Source organism: Brassica napus, chromosome A10 (genome assembly GCF_020379485.1).
Source record: "Brassica napus cultivar Da-Ae chromosome A10, Da-Ae, whole genome shotgun sequence".
NCBI lineage: Eukaryota > Viridiplantae > Streptophyta > Magnoliopsida > Brassicales > Brassicaceae > Brassica > Brassica napus.
Genome location: NC_063443.1, coordinates 5,020,725 through 5,042,312, shown reverse-complemented (window position 1 = coordinate 5,042,312; position 21,588 = coordinate 5,020,725). Strand labels below are relative to the sequence as shown.

Below are 21,588 nucleotides of genomic sequence, written 5' to 3'. Positions count from 1 at the left end.
TACCACCATAGACCAGCACGACTAGGATGAACCTGGACAGAAGCCTGAGGGTTATCTTGACTTGCCTTCATCAGATTCCGCGCATTTGACTCATTTAATATTTTCTAGTTTTTGTTTCTATTTTCAATGCCCTGTTTTGAGTACATTCTTCTTTGGATTTCTACAACTTGTAATCCTATAAATAGGGCCTATGAGCCACAAAATAAAGCAACATTTTTCTCCTTTTATTGAGTTTATCTCCTTTGTTCTTTGTAGTACACTTCTTGTTTCTTGGTGTGGTTAGCTCCAAGTAATCTTCTCTATCTCGTTGGACTTGTGCGTCATATCAAACAACATATAGAAACCCTTCTATTCTTGGACTTGTGCATCATATCAAGCAACAACTGAAGTTTGGTAGTATCAAGAGACTTTCCGCCTCTCTTGTGTCACCGTTCAGTCCATCAGTTCGCCATTTTGGCGCGTTCATATCCCTTGAGTCTGATTAATTGATCCTTCCCTATTTAGGGCGTATCACAGTGACTGTCAAATCTGATGACCGATCTTCTCAGGGCGGGGTGTCCAAAACCAGCCCAAGGTCTGCCTCAAGTCACCGTCAGCGAAGTCACCCGCGGAGTCGTCCCGCAACCACCACGCGCAAGCTTCTAAAGAAGACAGTCTCCAAAACCTTCACCACCACATGAAACGAGATCCACCGTCGTGCAAGTCCGAGCACAAAATACTCCTCCACTCTCTAGGCGGTGAATAAGATGTCTCCAAACTGGAGATAGCACTTACATAGAGAACCGCCATCCCACAAGAAGCGACCTCCGACACCTAAGACCTTCTCTTCAATCGTAGACGAGATCCAGCTCCAATGACTGACAACTTGATTTCTAGTAGCTTCTCGCCGTCCTCAAAACAAGATGCCTCTACCGTACACTTGACAAGCCACCAAAGCTACGGATCTCTCTAAGGGGTCGACGCACCATGACCCTCCTGATTTGCATATAGAGAGAGAGAGAGAGAGAGAGAGAGAGAGAGAGAGAGAGAGAGAGAGAGAGAGAGAGAGAAATACCTCGCCGGATCTTGACATGCTCTATCTAGTTGCGCAATTTCAGAGAGGGGGAGGGTACCACAAACGTCATCGGAGCCGTCAGATGCTGTAATCCCTCCGCCCTTATGAGCGGCGATTTTTAGGTTTAGAGAGAAAAGCGCGTGTATGTTACGTACCTCTCAAAGGCTTTCATTATGTTTTGGACTTTATGATTATGTCTTTGTAGTCTCTTTTTTTTTATGCTTTCAAATTTTGATTTCAAAATGATTTTCTTTAAAACGAAAAAAAAAGTGGGAGAAAATTGTATTAGGTTAGATAAGTTTTCAACGTAAAATTAATTGGTGATAACTTGATTGATTCATTATACTATTTAACATCCATTCCAACTTATGATGTGAGATTTTGTTTTAAAATGTCCTTCGATATATTTTATCTTCGGCTATTAATCTCAGAATTTTGAAAATGATTGACGAGCCAACTTTAAGTTGGAAGTATTATGAACTGGGTTGAACTATAGAGATCAGATTATGATACCATAGTAAGTTAGATAATCTTGAAATATGAAATTAATTAATAATAAGAAGGGATGGAATTTGGGCTCTCCCGTCCCGTCCCGTCCCGAACCGCTGCGGGTTCGTCTTCTTTCGGTACACGGCGGGACTGTCCCGCGCGGGATGCGGTCCTGAAACTAGCTACCCAATCCCGTACCGCAAAATGTGTAGGCCTTCGCGGGCCGTCCCGCGGTACGTGACAGAAAAACATGATACTAGCTGTTTCAAGCTGCTTCTGCTTCTACGGTTGATGATTTTATAGATGATTAGCTGCTTCTGTGGTTTCCAGTATCTTCAGCCGCAAGAAACCACTTAAGGTGAAAACAACAGACATATGATTCTGTACAAGCGACTACTGAAGTTGGTGAGACATTAGCTGTTGTTAAGAGTAAACCTAAGCATAACTCACGTAGAAGAAGAGTTTGTGGGGAAGCGCAAACATAATTCATACACAGCTCATGAGAAGACATACTCAACACAAGACAGTTCAACACAAGACAGTAACACACAATCACGAGACATGTCTTAACTTATCAATGAATCTAGATGCATAGCTCATTAAACTTGCAATGCCCAAAAAAAATTAAAACTTGCAATCTATTCTCAAACAGTCAAACGGCATGTTCAACATCACTCCAACAGCTCGAGACAAAACATATTCATACAGAGAACACACACAAAAACAAATCATATCAGAGACAATTCCTCAGCTAAAACAAAAACTAACTACAATGTTCCATTTAACTAAAATGTGGATCTAATTCAATTACCTTTGGGACTCAATCGGACACAAAGTGCAGCACGGCTTAGTCTAAGAATAACAAGAATTGGTATCCGTTCACCTCCTACCATGCTCCACACGTACCTTTAGGAATATCAAACTCAGTTTTAACGAATAGTCAGAACAGTAAACCAGTTTCTCATATCATTATTTGAAGTACAAGGTTTACAAGGTTTCTCATATCTTATTCATTCATACCACAGCTTGGTTGGTTCATGCTGAGAATTCGACCAACCATAAGTATTACCAAAATTTGGCTAATTTGTGGTGATGGTCTATAACCTTTTCTAAGGTTTAATGAATAACCATTTAACCTATCTTAGGCTGGTTAGTATAAAACACAAGGAATTTAAAATTTCTCTATGGACTTATTTGAATTGTTCTTATAGAACTCTTCACTTGCTTACATGTAGTAATTTAATTCAGTCCATGAACAGCTTTAGGAAAATGCTGTTCAAGAGAACTTCTTTTCTCATCTTTTGATTATGAGCTCAATACCGTTTGGTAAACCTTTTGGTACCAATAATATTATCATCATCATCCAGTGAGTCATATATAGCATACTACATCTTTTGAATTTCTTCCAGACATCATATGTAGTGAAATATGTAGTAGTATCCACCACATTGGATTATATAAACTTTTCCCGGTCTGTCTCACGATTTATCCTTCTTTCAAGATTTATATATTCACTGGGCATCATATGGCGTTTACATATTCATGGCCAATACAATATGCCTTTTATATATCACTTTAAACCCCACGTTTCTTTCATTATTCATTATGTACTCTTGTGTGGGTTTATGATCCTCAATACATATCTTTGTATTCATCTACTACATACTTGCGCATTTTTTTATGAATGTATGTGTCGACACACTTATATATATATATATATAGTTCCTTTTAGTTCCAGACATGGTATAAATCAATTTGAGATTTCATTATCTAGGACCTTAATAACCCTTATAACTTGGCATCCCAAGCTATATGGTATGGTACCTAGTTGTTCAGCTGGCCAGCCTTATATCTCAATGTCTGGAATGGTTTCCTTTAATAAAACTCGGATTTTATCTTATGCACCTTTCTTTCTTTCCGAGGTTCCTTAGAATTTATGGAACTTTATTGGGAACATTTATTTGGTCTATCTTATATAGACTTTGTAGCAACTTGGTTGTGTCTTTAAGACATCAAAACCGTGTGGTGCTAAGCTGGGATGACATAGTCATTCTTTCTCTTGGGTCAATGTGTCTGGCATTTTATTTTGCTATAATTGTAGCATATGGACGTCTATAAATTACTTTCTAGTCCGAGGATCTTTGCCAAGACATTGATGGTTGATACCAGATGGTAGATACCATTCTTTATCATTCTTTATACCAGCTTATTACTTTTCTCCTTTCATTGTTGGATATTCGGATTCATAAACCTTATGTAATCCTTGTTCCTTGGCCTATAATTAGATCACCCATTTTGGCTCAAGGTTTCTTTTAAACTTATGGAGAAAGTATATTCATAATATATATCCAACATATATTTCCAATCCTCTTTATGAGATTCTAAGATCACATGATCTTAGATGGCACATATATTTGTGGTGGATTCTTTCATAATATCTTAAGATGATATATGTCTGGACTCATGACCCGTATCAGTCTGAGGTGGGAATATCTATGATCACTTATATGGCCTGATATAATTACTATGGCCTGATGCAGGTTCATTTTTTTATAACTCATGGTGTCCCCAAGCATATGGACTTTTAGAATTTGAACCTTATAGGTAATGGTCTTTATATCAAATTCAACCAATATGTAATATGGTTGTGGACCATGTTTCACGGATTTTAGTATGGTCATGTATCATGGGATTTGTCCTCACTCCCCCTCATGAACATACTCTAATTTGTGGTGCTTGGGACAATAAATTCCCTTGTGCATAGATATATTGCACACACGTGAGATCTTATGGGATAACATTTGTGCCCTTTTAAATATTTGCATCATAATCCGAATGGCTAAGTATGGTAATGCCATCTAAGTGATAAATTTCGTGGGTTAATCAAACATGATTGCCCTGGCTATTTGCCTAATATCATATTGATCACTAGATCAATAGAGAATGTAGTCTCGACCACTTAGGCGATTTTAATTTAGGTACTCTTATTCCCTTTTGTCCATTGTTGGAAACCATTTTCTCTTCTTAATTCAATGGACCTTATAGGGTGAATATAATGCCATTTAGGCAAAGCCTTGGTCGAGCTTCTTTTCCTTTCTTTCAAGGAATGTCCAGTTGAGTTCAAGAGTATTTTATAACTGAGCCTGGATGGCAGAGCATGTCATGCCATTTGTCAAAGGCTTCTTTGAACTCTTTGGAAAAGTGAGTTGGGGTATTAATCCTCAATCATATTTATCTTGGCACAATAAAAGCATATGGATATAGTTTCTTATCAAACAACAGTTTGAATAAGATAATGATCATGAACTCAAAGCAATTCATTTTATTAATGAAGTCGTGTATAAAGCAACGTATCAAAGCAATTCATGAAACATAAACTCAGGAAACATGAAAATGAGAATGTCAAAAGACAATTATATAATATGGCCTTCACAATGCATGTGTTGCCATATGGCGCTCAACTTCAGCTTCATCAGCTATAGGAGGCCTCATCTTATTATTCTTTAGCTCAATGTATCTTTTCTGAAGCTTGTCAAATCTGTTGATGGTATCTTTGATTTTCTGCTTTCTTTGTTCAGAAGCCAAAAGATATGACAAAAGGTCATTATAAGTGGTGAACTTCTTAGCCGTGTGTAACAACAGCACATCCTTTGGATGGAATGTGGAGTAGGTCTTATAAAATAAAGAATAATGTGTTATCTTTTCACCGCATAGTTCAAGACTATAAGCAATATCCATCAGAGCAGAATTATATTTGTCCACGGATTCAAAATCCTGGAATCTGAAGATCTCCCATTCATGGTTGGCTTTTTGCCACGATACCGGTTTGAACCTTTTCCTTAACTGTAACCAAAGGTCACAAGGATCCTCAACATGGAGATACAGGTCTCTTAGTTCCTCAGTGAGATGATAACGAATAATCGTTATAGCTCTATGCCTTTCACTGTCAATGATATCATTGTACTCATTGATGCATTGTCCGAGTCCTCTGGATCTCAGGGCAACAAGAGTATTCTTTACCCATTCTAGGTAATTATCTCCAGAGAGATTTAGGGCAGAGTAATCTGAGGGTTCAAATCTGGACATCTGAATATTTAACGAGTAATTCAAGCACTCAGAATTCTATGTAAGCAATAGAATAAATCAATATATATGATTTCAATAAGGCTTTCCTCCAAATCATATAATCTATTTGCTTAAGCAATCTTAGTATGAGAATAATCAATTGATCATTCCATCTAGTAATCCTTTTAATTATAATTCAAATTGGATTGATTATATATATAGGGTATTAAGGCCCTTTAGAATTTGAATAAGGATCAATCATCATTTTATTAAATGAGATCAAGCAAGATGGATGAAATCAAGCAAATGCATGGATCAAAAAATAGCTGAATGCATGTTCAGAACTAAGAATTGGACTTAAACAATCTATATGTGATTCCTAATGCATGAGGATATTTGGTTTTCACAGATCATAAAGCAAAAACCGATTCCTTCCCCCTCTTACAGGGTAAACCAAGACAAGAAAATTTTATAATTTTCAGGATATGTCTAGAACAAATTCAATTAGATTTTCAATCAATCGGTTTCAAAGCTGGTTTATGTTTTCAATTAAACAAACATGCTTAACTTTAAAAATAACCGATTTAATCTAATTAGATGCAAGCAATATGAACCAATTTAGATTTTATTTTAAATGCCCCATGATTAGAATGATCTATTATATGTATGCATGCTCAGTTTTAATAAAACTATATGATAAGCGGATGCATGGAAATGATCAGTTCATGATATGTGTATGATCTAACAATTTACTAATCCATGTTTGATCTAATAGATGCTATCAGGTATGTATATATGATCAGTATATAATTTAATCATCACAAAATCAGTTTTCAAGGTTGGTTTTTAGATCAAGATAAATTTATATCATTTGTTCAAACTATAATGAACCGATTTCAAGGCCGGTTTAGATTTAGATAAATTTTGACAAACAACTATGTGATCAAATGATTTCAACTTAGTATTTATTTTAGCCTATGTCATAACTATTTAAATCAAGACTATAGGTTATAATATTTTGATAAAAACTACCTAGTCAAAGATATGCATTTAAAACAATCATAAAAATTTTAAATTTTGATCAGTTACAATATAAAACATCAATGGTCAAAGATATGCATTGATTAGGATTTCAGTTTTGATATCTTTGGGTTTGACTGAAAGATTATGGCTGAAAAGATTGTGGCCGCAAAAGGTCATGGCCGGAAAAAATCATGGCCGAATTTGGATTTAGGGGTTCAGCCGATTATTGCTTAGAGTTTAGGGGATTGATAAAAATCAAGCAAAAATGATTTAGGGAATTGATATGTATAATGGCCATCAAGATACATATCTGGTTATAAAACAAACAAGGGGGCACATCGAATGGGATTAAGATTTTGATGGCAAGCTTATTCATCCGGCTATACAGCCGGTAATACAGCCAAACAAAGATTATGGGTTTCAATCTTTTAGTCAATCCGGATTTAAGGCCGGATCAAAATAGGAGAAAGGAGAACCGATTTTAAGGTTTGCTAGCTAAAAGGGGTTTATGATTTTCTCCAATATCTTTTATAATTTTAAATAGTTCTTAGAAACAAGATTCATATAGATCTTAGATTATTAATAAGTTTTATAAGTTTTTTTTAGAGATTCTTAGATCTTTAGAGATTCAAATAATTTTAGAATCAAGATTCATATAGATCTTAGATTCAAGATTAATATTTGTGATCATTTTAGATCTATAGATTTTTATAAGTTTTATGATACAAATAGATCTAATAATCAGGATTCAGATATGTGGTGTTCTTAGATTTTATGGATAGATTAGTTTACCTTTTAGAAAACACCAAATTGATCTGAATGGACCACCGTGAGAGAAAACTGATCCGCAGATGAGCTGGTTGAGAGAGAGGTGGAGGAGCTGGCCGGAAAACCGTGAGAGGGATAGACTTGGCCGGCGGAGCAAGGCTGAGGGCCGGAAGAGATGGCCGGAAAAGAGATGATCGCCGGCGGATGGGATTGCTCAGGTGGAGAGAGTCTCGTGCTGATAACGTGTTAAGATTTGAGAGAAGATTTGTGAAAATGTGTTGTATATTTCTTATTGCTTACACCACTATATATAGTGGTTCATATAAGGTGAAGTCAAAAGGAGAATTGATTACAAAGATACTCTACATAATGACATGGTCAAACTCATAAAGACTAAGGTTGAATGGATAACGACATGGTCAAACTCATAAAGACTAAGGTTGGAAGACCCATCCAACTTTAGTCTTTATGAGTTTGACCATGTCATTATGTAGAGTATCTTTGTAATCAATTCTCTCTTTGACTCCACTTTGTATGAACCATTATATATATAGTGGTGTAAGCAATAAAAAAATATACAACACATTCTCACAAATCTTCTCTCAAATCTTAACAATAACCAATTTTTAGCCGATTAAATCCGATTTATTTAACTAATTAGGCAGAAGTTGAGCCTTTTGTAGAAGCCCAGTTGTTGCAAGATTTGTCTCTACCCACATGTAGCTATTTATACAGGTCTTCAAGTCACGTTCTCTTTGTATTTAGTCGATGTGGGACTTTGGCTAAAGTGTTTTTAAAATTTTTCTTTCTTAATATTAAAAAAGGATGGGCGTGAGAATAGAAACCAGGACCTGCCACAACATACTCAATGCCATAACTAGACCGAAAGACATCTTGGTGGTTATACACATTATCTAATATATATACATATATTTATCTATACTATTATTTGCGAAGTAAGTTTTTGGAATCGAGCTCTCACGTTAAAAGTTAGAGTAGTTAATATCGTTTATATCCTTAATGAATAAAATCTATAACTAAATTAAAAAATAAAAACGAAATTTTAATTTATTTAATTAGATAATTGATTAAAATTAATAATAGAAAGAATTATCCAAAATCTGAAAATATAATTTTAAAAAGAGATAATTTCTGTATATATTGTATTGTTATCTAAAAAAGTCTTTTAGTAAAAAGTTAAAAACGTAAATTATATAACTAATATTAATCAAATCTAATTCTTAATTATATAATTAAAAATAGAATATTGAGTTAACCAAAATCTAAAATATAATTAAAAAAAGATAATTTCTATATTGATTAAAATTAATAATCGTAAGAGTTATCCAAAATCTGAAAATATAACTTAAAAAGATAATTTTTGTATATATTGAAATGTTATCTGAAAAAGTATTTTAGTAAAAAGTTAAAAACATGAATTATATAACTAAATATTAATCAAATAAAATTCTTAATTATATAATTAAAAATAGAATATTGAATTAACCAAAATCTAAAAATATAATTAAAAATAAGATAATATATATATATATATATATTGTAGTGTTATCTGAAAAAGTATTATAGTAAAAAGTTAAAAACGTAAATTATATAATTAAATATTAATCAAATAATTTTTTTATTAAAATTATGAATATAGTGTACAAAGAACTTTTCAAATTTATGAAAATGTTTAAACCCGCATCGCGGGCACAACACCTAGTAATAAATAATTACAAAAACTAATCCCCTATTAATCTCCGTATAATTCCCGATTTATTGATTAGGCGCTAAACCCACACCGAGCGCCCGATTAGCGTCTAGCGAGTTCTTAAACAAGGGTTTTTTCTAACTTTTTGGGCTACTAGTTTACTCTTACTAACTGGCCCATCTTCTTTCTAGCTCCTGCGATCAGGATTTGGCTCCTCCCCCTAGCTCTTCGTCTCTTTGAAACTTAGAGGAGAGCCATGTAAGTTCTACCGTCGTCCGTTTTCTCATCATTTATTGCTTTCCCACTATTCATCCCACTCTCTCTCTGAATTAAACATCATCAAAGGTAGCCGCTTGAGACTTTTCACTATAAAACGGTCCGTTCTCTGCGATGAATAACCACAGTTATACGGGATCCCTAATATGCTTTTCCTGAATGAGAAGGTAACTCCGGCTAGCTCTGTCTTTGTTTTTTATAGATTCTTACAATAGATTACGAGTCCTCTCTTGGAATTCGATTACGTTTTCTCCCCACGAAGACCAGGTCTTTGGTTTTATCTTCTATCTAACTCATATGGAGTTTGCGTCTCCGACGACGTAACACTTTTACTTTTCCGCCATGGACCACCATATGTGCACCTTCGACGACGTTATAATTATATTTCAGTTAAGTGATTGCTCTTAATGACTTCATTCAATCCAAGCAGCTCACTATTTCTCACCCATTCATCTTCTCTGCCTTCATTAGAAAATTTATTCAGTATATGTATTCACCCGTAGGGCTTCTTAGCCACAGCTCATCATTTTGCAGTCTATCTTTCTAACCATTAAATCATTAGTTCTAGATTTTTTTTTTTTTGGATTTCAGTCCTAGGTTCTCATGTCCTGCAAATTCCAATTGTTTGTTATATTCCTGTGAAAAAATTAGACTGTTGATTGTTTTGAACAAAAGCTTCGCAAATAAAGTTTCAATCTTTATCCTTTTTCTCTCCTTAATACTATCGATATGGATTTTTCTCCAAATTGGTAAAATGATGCTAAGTGGTCACGGTAGCGGTTGATGCATCTTTTTCTGTTTTATTAACACTTTGTTTAGACTTCATAATGATTTGTTTTGGGACTTGAGGAAAGAATCGTTCACATGTGCCGATGTGCGTGACTGCCCAAAATTATGTTATGTATCTAAGCATACATAGAATATTTTCCCCTCAAAGCTTGGTTTGTTTCCGTCACATCACAAACTTCCTGTCCCATTTCTTCGTTGAACAACTCTTCTATCTAAGTCATATGGATCTCACGTCTCTATCTACTTTGAGAGTCATAGATTGATATATATTAGATTCACTTTGTATCCCATCCTCTAGAATGAAGTTACCTTATACAGTGATACTTGTCTTCTCTTCATTTTTGGTCTCAGTTTCTTTTTATGTGAATCGACTTGATATATTTTCCTTTACACATGTAGATTGGTTTTCTGATAGGTGCTTGAAGATATAGCTCTGGTGTATTGAATTCTCTTTATGCAAGATTTACTCTCTTAAAAGGATAGCAGGTAAGATTAATTATTTAGATTAAAAACGCTGCGTTTTGACTGAGGCGATATTTTGGTGATTCTGAGTGCGATTTCGAAATCAAGGTTTCCGATGGATTCGGCTGTTTCGCCGGGCTCATCTGAACCTCCGGAGAGTGATCGGAAGGAGCAGGATGTGAGGGATGGGTTTGTGGAAGGTTCTGAAGAAGCAAAAGGGGTGATGGTGGTAGATCTGAAGAAAGGGAATCCAAGCTGGGTTTCAGTGGCGCAGGATAAGAGAAGTTTGAAGAAATACAAGGTTGAGATAACATCGACGAATGGTAAGCACAAGGTGGTGATTCCGGAAGATATTCTTTCTGATTCGACTCCTTTATGGGAAGATTTTGTTGTTGGGAAATTTTTGGATATTGCGCCTCATATAGCCAAGGTTCATATGGTGGTGAACAAGATATGGAGTTATGGAGAAGCTAAGGCTAAGATTGAGGTGTATGATGTCAATGCTAATACGATGAGATTCAAGATAACAAGTCAGAAAGCTCGGGAGAAAGTTATAAAAAGGGGTATGTGGAATATAGCTTGAGTACCAATGGTGGTGAAGAAATGGACTCCAAAAACTGAGGAAGAAAAACAAGAGGAAGAAGCTATACCGATGTGGGTTCATCTGAGAAAGGTTCCACTCCATATGTTTTCATGGGAGGCATTAAGTTTTATGACTAGTGCTGTGGGATTTCCGGTGCGTCTTCATCCAGAGACCATTGCGTGTTCAAATTTTGAAGAAGCAAAGGTCTTTGTGAATGTTGATGTATCAAAGAGCTTGCCTAAGGAGATAGATTTTACTTTGGAGGGGAAGGAATTTACAGCAGAGTTCTACTATCCGTGGTTACCGTCTAGATGTAACTGCTGTGAGAAATGGGGACACACAGAGAAGGTTTGTGTAATGAAGAAGAGAGGAAAACAGCAAGGGGAAAGTGAAGTAAGAGAAGGTAACATAAATATTGGAGGAGCAGGAGGGAGTGTTGAGAAAGCAGGGGAAAAGGATGATGAGTCACAGGACCGGGAATGAAGGACATTGAGAAGGGAAAGTATTGAGACATCAGAAAATAAAGTAGTGAAAGAAGATACAATAAGTAAAGAGGATAATAGTAATACTTGGGCGCTGGTGTCTCCGGATAAGATTGGAAGGGTTCAATCAACTCCACAAAGAGAACCAGGTGGAGTTCAGATTTCAGCTTCGAAGTATTCTGTGTTAAGTCTTGATGAAGCAGAGGAAGGTGAAATTTTACAACTGGAGGGGCATGAGGGAGGAAAACAAGCAAGAGAGAAAATCGAGAATATTGAGGTATTGGAGAGTGATCTATTAGAAGATGAGATATTAAGATCCAAAGAGAAAGATAAGTCAGTAATGTCAAAAGGGGGGAAGAGAGTTCAGAAGACTAAAGCTCCGGAGGTTCATCCAAAGGGGAAAAGGTCTTCTAGATGCAATCTCTAAAATGACGAGTTTTTTCTGGAATGTGTGCGGCTTTAACAAATCTTTGAAACATTCCGTTGTTGGTGATTGGCTAAGCAATAAATAGATGAAGTTTGGATGTATATTGGAAACTAGAGTGAAGGAAAGGAAAGCAGAGAAGATATTGAGTTCTGTATTCAAGGGTTGGTCTTCTATTACTAACTATGAAGATAGTAGTGGAGGAAGAATCTGGCTTATTTGAAGAGATGATGTAAGACGGATCAACTAGTTACCTGTCTAGTGGAGTTGCAAGGGGAGGAGGGTTTTTACTACACATGTATATATGCGAGTAATCAGATGGAAGAAAGAAGAGTGTTATGGGAAGATCTTGCTCAACATCATAACTCTCCCAGTTTCAAAAGTAAAGCTTGGATGATTATGGGAGATTTTAACGAGATACTAGAAGGTTCGGAGAGTTCAAATTTCGTAACTACGGGGAGAATTCCGAGTGGTATGAGAGAGTTTTAGGAAGTGGTATTACAATGCCAACTTACGGATATGGCGTATCAAGGGCCACGCTTTACGTGGTGTAATAAAAGAGAAGAAGGAGTCATCTGCAGAAAGTTGGATAGAGTACTGATTAATGAAGAAGCTTTACATCGTTTCAGGTACTGCATATGCGGTATTTGAGCCGGGTGGTTGCTCAGACCACATGAGGTGTAAGGTTCATCTTTATCCACCAGTTGAGAAGATTAGGAAGCCTTTTAAGTATGTTAATGCGTTAGGAAACATTCCTGGATTTCTTTCAATGGTTCAAGGTTACTGGGATTCGACAGAGGTCTTGTTTCATTCAACCTCGGCAGTGTTCAGATTCTCAAAAAAACTGAAAAGATTAAAACCGTTGATTCGTGAGATGGGAAGAGAGAAGATTGGTAATCTAACCAAAAGAACTAAGGAGGCTTTGGAGGTTCTCTGTATCAAGCAGGGTGCTACTTTAGTATCTCCCAGTGATGTTGCTATTCAAGAAGAGGCTGAGGCATATGGAGAATGGCTGCAGGTGGCGAGTCTTGAAGAAGATTTTTTGAAACAGAAAGCTAAATTGCATTGGTTAGACGTGGGGGACCAGAATAACAAGACGTTCCACAGAGCAATTAAATCTAGACAAGCTCAGAACATGATTAGAGAAATCAGGTGTTCAAATGGGAGAGTTGTTTCTACACATCTGGAGATAAAACAGGAAGCAGAAAATTTCTTTTCGGAATTCCTTAACCAAAAACCTGAGAGCTATGAAGGAGCTTCAGAGGAAGACCTGCAAGAGTTGCTTACATTTAGATGTACATCAGAGGATTGTCGACTGTTAGAAGTGATGTATCTGAAGAAGAATTCCGCAAGGTTCTCTTTGCTATGCCAAACAACAAATCTCCGGGGCCAGACGGTTATCCATGCGAGTTTTTCAAAACAACATGGTCAGTGTTATCCAGAGATTTCGCTACTGCAGTCCAATCAGTCTTCAGGTTTGGATTCTTACCTAAAGGAGTTAACTCAACTATCCTTGCACTCATTCCTTAAAAGGTTGACTCGCTGGAGATGAGAGATTATCAACCGATAGCGTGCTGCAATGTTCTTTATAAGGTTGTTTCGAAGATTTTGGCTAACAGATTGAAGCGGCTACTCCCAAGAATCATCTCGGAGAATCAATCTGCGTTTGTGGAAGGCAGACTTCTACTGGAGAATGTTCTATTGGCGTCAGAGTTAGTGAAAGATTATCATAAAGAGACGGTTTCTCCAAGATGTCTGATGAAAATAGACATTGCTAAAGCGTTTGATTCCGTGCAATGGGAGTTTGTGTTGAGGAGTTTGAGTGCACTGGGGTTTCCTGAGAAGTTTATCCATATGATCAAGCTATGCATCACAAGCCCGTCTTTCTCTGTGCAAGTGAATGGGGACCTTGCTGGCTATTTTCAGAGTTCGAGAGGGCTGCGTCAAGGGTGTTTTCTGTCCCCTTATCTTTTTGTCTTATGTATGAATGTGCTATCGAGGAGATTTGATAGAGCGGTGGCAGAAAGGAAGTTTAAATTTCATCCGGGATGTCAAAGTCTCTCTCTCACACACCTTTGCTTTGCTGATGATCTGATGGTTTTTGTGGAAGGCTCTAAAAGATCCATAGAAGGAGCTCTCTCTGTCTTTGATGCATTTGAAACGTGGTCGGGGTTACGGATAAGCTTAGAGAAATCCACGATTTATATGGCGGGAGTTCAGGAGGATGAGAAAAGAAGTATATTAAGGAATTTTCCTTTTGCTGAAGGAGAGTTACCTGTGAGGTACTTAGGTCTACCTCTTATGACTAAGGCGATGAGAAGTCAAGACTATACTCCGCTACTGGAAAAGATCAGAAACAAGGTTAGCTCCTGGACTTGTAGATTCTTATCCTATGCGGGGAGATTGCTTTTGATAAAATCTGAGCTGTTGAGTATAGTGAACTTCTGGATATCAGTCTTTAGACTCCCAAGTAATTGTATTAAGGAGGTGGAGAAAATCTGTGCAGTGTTTCTATGGACGGGCCCTAGACTTAAATCAACGGGAGCAAAAATTGCGTGGGATGAGCTTTGTAATGTTAAGAGTGAGGGAGGTTTGGGGATTCGGAAATTGAAAGAAGTTAACAAAGTGTATGGGCTGAAACTGATATGGAGGATGCTCTCGGGAGACTCCTTATGGGGGAAATGGATTAGGGTAAATCTTCTGAAAGGAAAGAGCTTTTGGGAAGTAAAGTCTAATGTGCAAAACGGATCATGGATGTGGCGGAAGATGTTGGAACTAAGAGAGGTCGCGAAGCTGTTCTATATGAAAGAAGTGGGGAATGGGAGACATACATCTTTCTGGTTTGACAAATGGTCTGAGAAAGGTCCTCTGTTTGACATACTGGGTGATCGTGTAGTTATAGATATGGGAGTAAGAAGAGAAGCGACCTTGGAGGAGGTGGTTCTTAATACCAGAAGAAGAAGAAGGCATCGTACGGAGCAGCTGAAAGACATTGAGACTGAGATGAGTGATATTGTGAGGAGTTTTGATGAAGAGAGAGGATTTATGTTTGTGGAAAAGGAAATCTGGATACGCTAAGAGTTTCTCAACATTTGAAACATGGCAGCAGCTGCGAGAATGTAAATCTCAATGTTTATGGGCTAAAGGTGTTTGGATCTCTCAAGCTACTCCAAAATATGCGTTTATGATGTGGCTGGCTGCTCGTAATAGAATGTCAACACTGGACAGAGTAGCTTTATGGTGTCAAGGGCTTGACACTACTTGTGTTCTCTGTAAAAGTGCTGCAGAATCAAGAGATCATCTATTATTTGAGTGTTCCTTTTCAACTCAGGTTTGGGAATACATAGCTAAAGGTGTCTTACGAAGCTCCTATACTAATGTCTGGTCAGAAATTTTGGCTTTAGCTGTGGATGAGAAAAGGGAGAAGATGAGTAAGTTCTGTTTGAGATATGCCCTTCATGCTACATTGTATGCAGTGTGGGGAGAGAGAAACAAGATAAAACATGGAGATAAACCGTTGCCCCTTCTAGCGCTCAATCGAATGGTAGAGAAAGGAATTCGAAACAAGATAAGCGTGATGAGGGGAAAGAGAATCAAAGGAATGGAGAAGCTAATGCAGTTTTGGTTCCAAACTAGAATGTAAATAGCTTACATATAATAGTTGGGTACAATAGATTTACTCAAAGGATGCACTAGTTGTATAAAGGCTTTTCAAATGAATAAATTTAACATTCATTCGAAAAAAAAGAATTATTTAGATTTCAAGTATTCTTAGTTGTTAAATATTTTAACTGTTTTTTTTACGTTGTAGCTTTAAAGACATTTTTTGATGGTCGTTGAATTTTTAAGATGAAGGGTTTTTCAATTTTCAGACAAAGGTCATGCTGTTGGAAACTCGGTATAGAGTTGCAAAGATGAGTCTAAGCCTCAAAACTGTTCTGAATAGAAGTGGGAAGATGCAGAGCCAAGGTCCCAGAAAATAGGAAGAAGATAACAATGTCTGTGAGCTGTTCTAGGATACAAGAACCAGTGAGGACTTGGCAAAATAAAATGATGGAAACCATTCTTGTGGAGTTCTGATTGAGACTGGAAAGAAGCTACGATTTTATAACATCAAAGCTAATAGTTGTTCTCCTGAGATAGTTTTCTGGCGTTTTATATGGACAAGCATTTTATAAGGAGAACACTTATCATGTTGTGAAAGGACATGTGTCGATGCAGGTGTGACAGTCCGAGAGAAGTTCAATATTCGTTGAGAAAGATTGTGTGTATTGTGCCTTTTCTGGGATTTATAATATAAAGCTAACATATTCTTTGATTATTTTATTTCATTTAATTATGTAATCTATATATGTTTAACAAAGTTCTTGATGTTATTATGTAATAAAAACTGAGAAGGGAACGTTTGATGAGATATGAGTAATAAGCTTTAATTCAATACAAATCCAACACAAAAGTTACAGGATAGATTCACTATCGATGAAAAGAAAAGCAAATTTCAATGAACATGTATATCGGTTTTGGTTCATCTTGATATCTAGATTATTAATGGTTACATTATATTTAAGTTTTTTTTCATTTAGTTACCGTTTGGCTCATATTAATTTTTTGATTAAATTATTTGATATAAAGTGGTATGTAACCAAAGTAAAAAAAAAACTTCCAACAAATAATTTGTTATTAAACAGTTTGGCTCATACTTTGAAGTATCATGTTTTATTAGTTTATAAATACTAATTTTCAAAAATATATTAAAAATCAGAGAAAAAATTTCAACATATAATTTTGTTATTAACTAGAGTTCGTCAAAAGCTATATAATAATTAACAAAACATAATCAGTAAAACATTAACTGACTTTTCATTCAAAATATAATTATTCTCTCATACAAATATATATTCTAAAACATCATTTGCTGTTAAATTAAAATATACTAATTATTATTTTTGATATTATTGAAACTATTTATATAGTACTTAAAATTAGGTTTAATTATTTTATCAAATTTCTCTATTATACTTTTATTGATTTAGTTTGCACGTGGATTAATTTATTATCATGTAAAAAAAATAAACTTGAGAGTTCTTGAAATAAATAATTTTTTATTAGTTTAAACTTCAGTCTTTCTTTTCTTTAAGTCTTTTTTTTTTTTTTTTTTGACGTCGAAAGTCATTCTATTACTCAAGCTAGAGGTGGTCTAGGTAACCAGACTGGAATAGAACAACCAATAAAAAGTAACTGTTGAAGAGAAGTCTTGAGAGGTTAAGAAGGAGCTTAGGAGGAATGGAGAAGGTTGGGTAAGGTGTGTCCGTACAAGGCAAGGCCGTACAAGGCCGTACTACTTGGCCGTACACACTTACCTCAGCTGCGGTTAAGTCAAGAGTTACTTGAGTGACTTACCGTGATAAGAAGAAGCACTGATCACTCACCTGAAGGATCAGACCGTTACCAAAGGAAGAAGGAGCGTGTGACAGCCTGTCTCTAGCTGGAAAGGAGAAGGCATAAAGCAAAGATGCCTCACACACGCGGTCACTCCTATTGGATAGTTCAAATGCATTCTTATCTTATCCTTTGACTCTACATGCTTGTAGTCGAAACCCTAGAGTCTCTCTCACACTATATAATGTATCCTAATCTCATTAATGAAAGTTAGACAGTTCTAAACAAATCAATCTCTCTATACTTTTCACAATGATTCTCCATTAGTCTCTTAATCTCTTAAATCTACTCTAATCTCTTCTCTATTCTTACCTAAACTCAGATTATCTTTTACATCACTCAAAAGTGATATGGTATCAGAGCCAGGTTGATTTCAATCTGAGTTCTTGGCGTTTTTCTCTTGAAGATTCAAACTTGAAACTTTGAGAGATCAAGTGAGAGTGGTGTGAGTGTTCTTGGAAGAAGCTGCATCCCGGGAGCTTCATCTTCATTCCGACAGTCTTATCAAGCTTTTTGAGGGTTCTTTGAAGAGTAAAGACAAGGCACGGAAGGGTTTGAGCTGGTGTTGTAGTTCTGAGTCTCAAGATCAAGTCTTTTACAAGTTATTGAAGTGAAACTGCTTAAGATGGAGAGTGGTTCCAAGATGAAGGTTGCTGTGACTTTCAAAGGAGGTAACTACCTAGTATGGTCTAGGATGGTGAAGACTGCTGTGGGAAGTAAGGGTTTATGGAAGCACATCACATCTGGTGAGGCTCCAAAGCTCATTACTCAAGGAGGAGACAAGGAGAGTGTCTCGGAAGCTGAAGCTGAGAAGTGGCAACAAGAGGACATGATGGTGATGTCTGCTCTTCATAGCTCGTTGGAGCCAGCCATTCTAGATGCTTACAGCTATTGTGAGACAGCCAAGGAGCTGTGGGAAACATTGAAGAAGGTGTATGGAAATACCTCTAACCTCAGCCGGGTCTTTGAAGTGAAGAAAGCTTTGAATGATCTAACTCAGGAGGACATGGAGTTCACTAAGCATTTGGGGAGGTTCCGGACACTCTGGTCAGAGCTGGAGATGCTGAGGCCGAGCACAACTGATCCGGAGCTGCTGAATGAAAGAAGAGAGCAAGACAAGGTCTTTGGGTTGTTGCTGACAATGAATCCAAGCTACAGTGGGTTGATTCAGCATATGTTGAGGGCGGATAAGCTTCCTGACTTGGAGGATGCGTGTGCTCAGATACAAAAGGAGCAAGGCTCCATTGGCTTGTTTGGCGGTAAAAGAGACTTGTCTCTAGCCAATGCTGCGCAAACTGATCATGAGGAGATACCACAAGCCAACAGAGCAGCACACGGCAAGTATGAAGACAGGAAGTTCAATGGCAATTGTGATCACTGCAAGAAGCATGGACACAAGAAGAGCCAGTGCTGGATACTACATCCTCATCTGAAGCCGGCGAAGTTCATGAAGGACAGGGAGGCAAGAGCTTATGCGTCTGAGGGAACAAGTGGAGCCGGACCATCTAGCCGTGTAGCTGAAGGAGAGGGGCGTGAGGGTGATGGCAAGGCACTGGTGACATACTCAGGAGTTCCTAACACCCGTGGCAATGATCAAGACTTCATCAGGAGATCCGAGATGGATGCTCTCATCAAAATGCTCAAGGAGAATGGTAACACTCATGGGTACTCCTTTGGTGCATCCATGATAGCTAAGACTATAGAAACGTCTCCTTGTGTTACTGATATTGCTAGGATGGATAGAGTTAAAAGCAATGAACAGGCTAGACATGAGTACACCTTTGCTAGAAATGCTAGGATGAATCATGAACTAAATGCATTTAGATCACCTTTGAACCTTTGTCATAATGCTAGCAATATAACTAAGCCATTAATTGTTGATTCTGGTGCATCTCATCACATGATTAGTGATACAAATCTGATTAAGGATATAGAACCAACTAGTGGACATGTTATGATTGCAAATGGAGACAAGATCCCTATTAGAGGAATAGGAAACTTGAAGTTGTTTGATAAGAACACTAGAGCTTTCTATATGCCTGAATTTACATCTAACTTGCTATCTGTTAAGAAATGCACAACTGATTTGAATTGCAATGTTATATTCAGTCCTAATGATGTAAAGTTTCAGGATATTGAGAGCAGCCACTTGATTGGAAAAGGAATCACTAAAGGAGAGTTGTATTTGCTTGAAGAACTTGATCCTGTTTCCAATTACAATTGCTCGTTTACTACTGCTTCTAGTTTAAATAAAAATGCTCTGTGGCATGCTAGATTAGGACATCCTCATGGTAGAGCTTTGAACTTGATGTTACCAGGTGTTTTATTTGAGAATAAGGATTGTGAAGCATGCATTTTAGGCAAGCATTGTAAAACTGTATTTCCAAACTCGACTAGTGTTTATGATAAGTGCTTTGATCTTATTCATTCTGATGTGTGGACTGCACCTTGCATATCTAGAGACAATCATAAGTACTTTGTCACATTCATTGATGAAAAATCTAAATACACCTGGTTAACTTTAATCCCATCAAAAGATAGAGTGATAGATGCATTTAAGAACTTTCAAGCTTATGTGACTAACCATTATAATGCCAAGATTAAAATTTTTAGATCAGATAATGGAGGGGAGTACACAAGCTATGCGTTCAAGAGTCATCTAGAGCATCATGGGATCTTGCATCAAACAAGCTGTCCCTATACTCCACAACAGAATGGGGTAGCTGAGAGGAAGAACCGACACTTGATGGAGGTTGCTAGGTCATTGATGTTCCAATCAAACGTTCCAAAGAGATTTTGGAGTGATGCTGTGGCTACTGCTTGTTATTTGATCAACAGGATTCCCACAAAGGTGTTGAAGGATCAAGCACCATTTGAAGTTCTAAACAAGCACAAGCCATCAGTGGATTACTTGAGAGTATTTGGATGTTTGTGCTTTGTGTTGGTACCAGGAGAGTTGAGAAACAAGTTAGATGCAAGGAGCACTAAGGCTATGTTCATTGGCTACTCAACAACACAAAAGGGATACAAGTGCTATGATCCAGCAACTAGAAGAGTCCTCGTCTCTAGAGATGTGAAGTTCATAGAAGCAAGAGGATACTATGAAGAAAAGAATCAAGAGGAGCTAAAGGATTTGACATCAGATAAGGCAGGCGCTTTAAGACTGATTTTGGAAGGTCTAGGTATCACGATGAACCAGGATCCAAATGTGGGGAGTAGGAACCAACATGAGAGTTCTCCGGCCCCTGTTGGAGCTAATCAGTCACCTCACCTTGATCGTGAGGGGGGAAGGGAATCTGAAACTCAAGAAGATGGTCAGGATGGAGCCGGCTTGAGTGAAGAAGAAGAAGAGAGTGTTTCAGTCTCACACAATCAAGGTGAGCAAAGCCAAGAAGATGAAGAACACCATCAGAGTGGAGTTCAAGAACCGAGTACACAAGATGAACCGGTTCAAGAACAAGAACAACCTGTATTGAGAAGAAGCACAAGGCTGAGGAAGGATCCTTCCTCTTGGGTAAACACGCGAGTGTACTACAATGCCCAAGCTGTGGAGCATCCCTCTCAAGCTGTGTGCTCCTTTGCTCAATACCCTGAAGAGCATTGTGCCTTTATGGTAAACTTGGATGAGAATTACATTCCAAGAAGCTATGAAGAGGCAGTAATGGATAAGGAATGGAAGGAATCAGTTGGAGCTGAGGCAGGAGCTATGATCAAGAACGATACATGGTATGAGAGTGAGTTACCAAAAGGGAAGAAGGCTGTGACTAGTAGATGGATCTTCACAATCAAGTATAAGGCTGATGGAACAGTTGAGAGGAAGAAGTCAAGACTGGTTGCAAGAGGTTTCACTCAAACTTATGGAGAAGATTACATTGAGACCTTTGCGCCAGTAGCCAAACTACACACAATCCGGATTGTATTAAGCTTAGCTGTGAACCTTGGATGGGGCTTATGGCAAATGGATGTGAAGAATGCATTTCTACAAGGAGAGCTGGAGGATGAAGTGTATATGCATCCACCTCC

General features: G+C 37.3%; 1 long non-coding RNA gene across 2 annotated transcripts; it reads left to right on the top strand.

The window, feature by feature from the left end:
- The first annotated feature begins 9,040 nt into the window (after positions 1 to 9,040).
- LOC111201538 lies at positions 9,041 to 16,444 on the top strand. Of its 2 annotated transcripts, none has more exons than XR_007317062.1 (2): positions 9,041 to 9,553; positions 15,999 to 16,444. It is a non-coding gene; the product is annotated as an uncharacterized LOC111201538 (long non-coding RNA). The 2 variants fall into 2 exon arrangements; XR_007317063.1 differs by having other exon boundaries at positions 9,041 to 10,661.
- Positions 16,445 to 21,588: the final 5,144 nt, after the last annotated feature.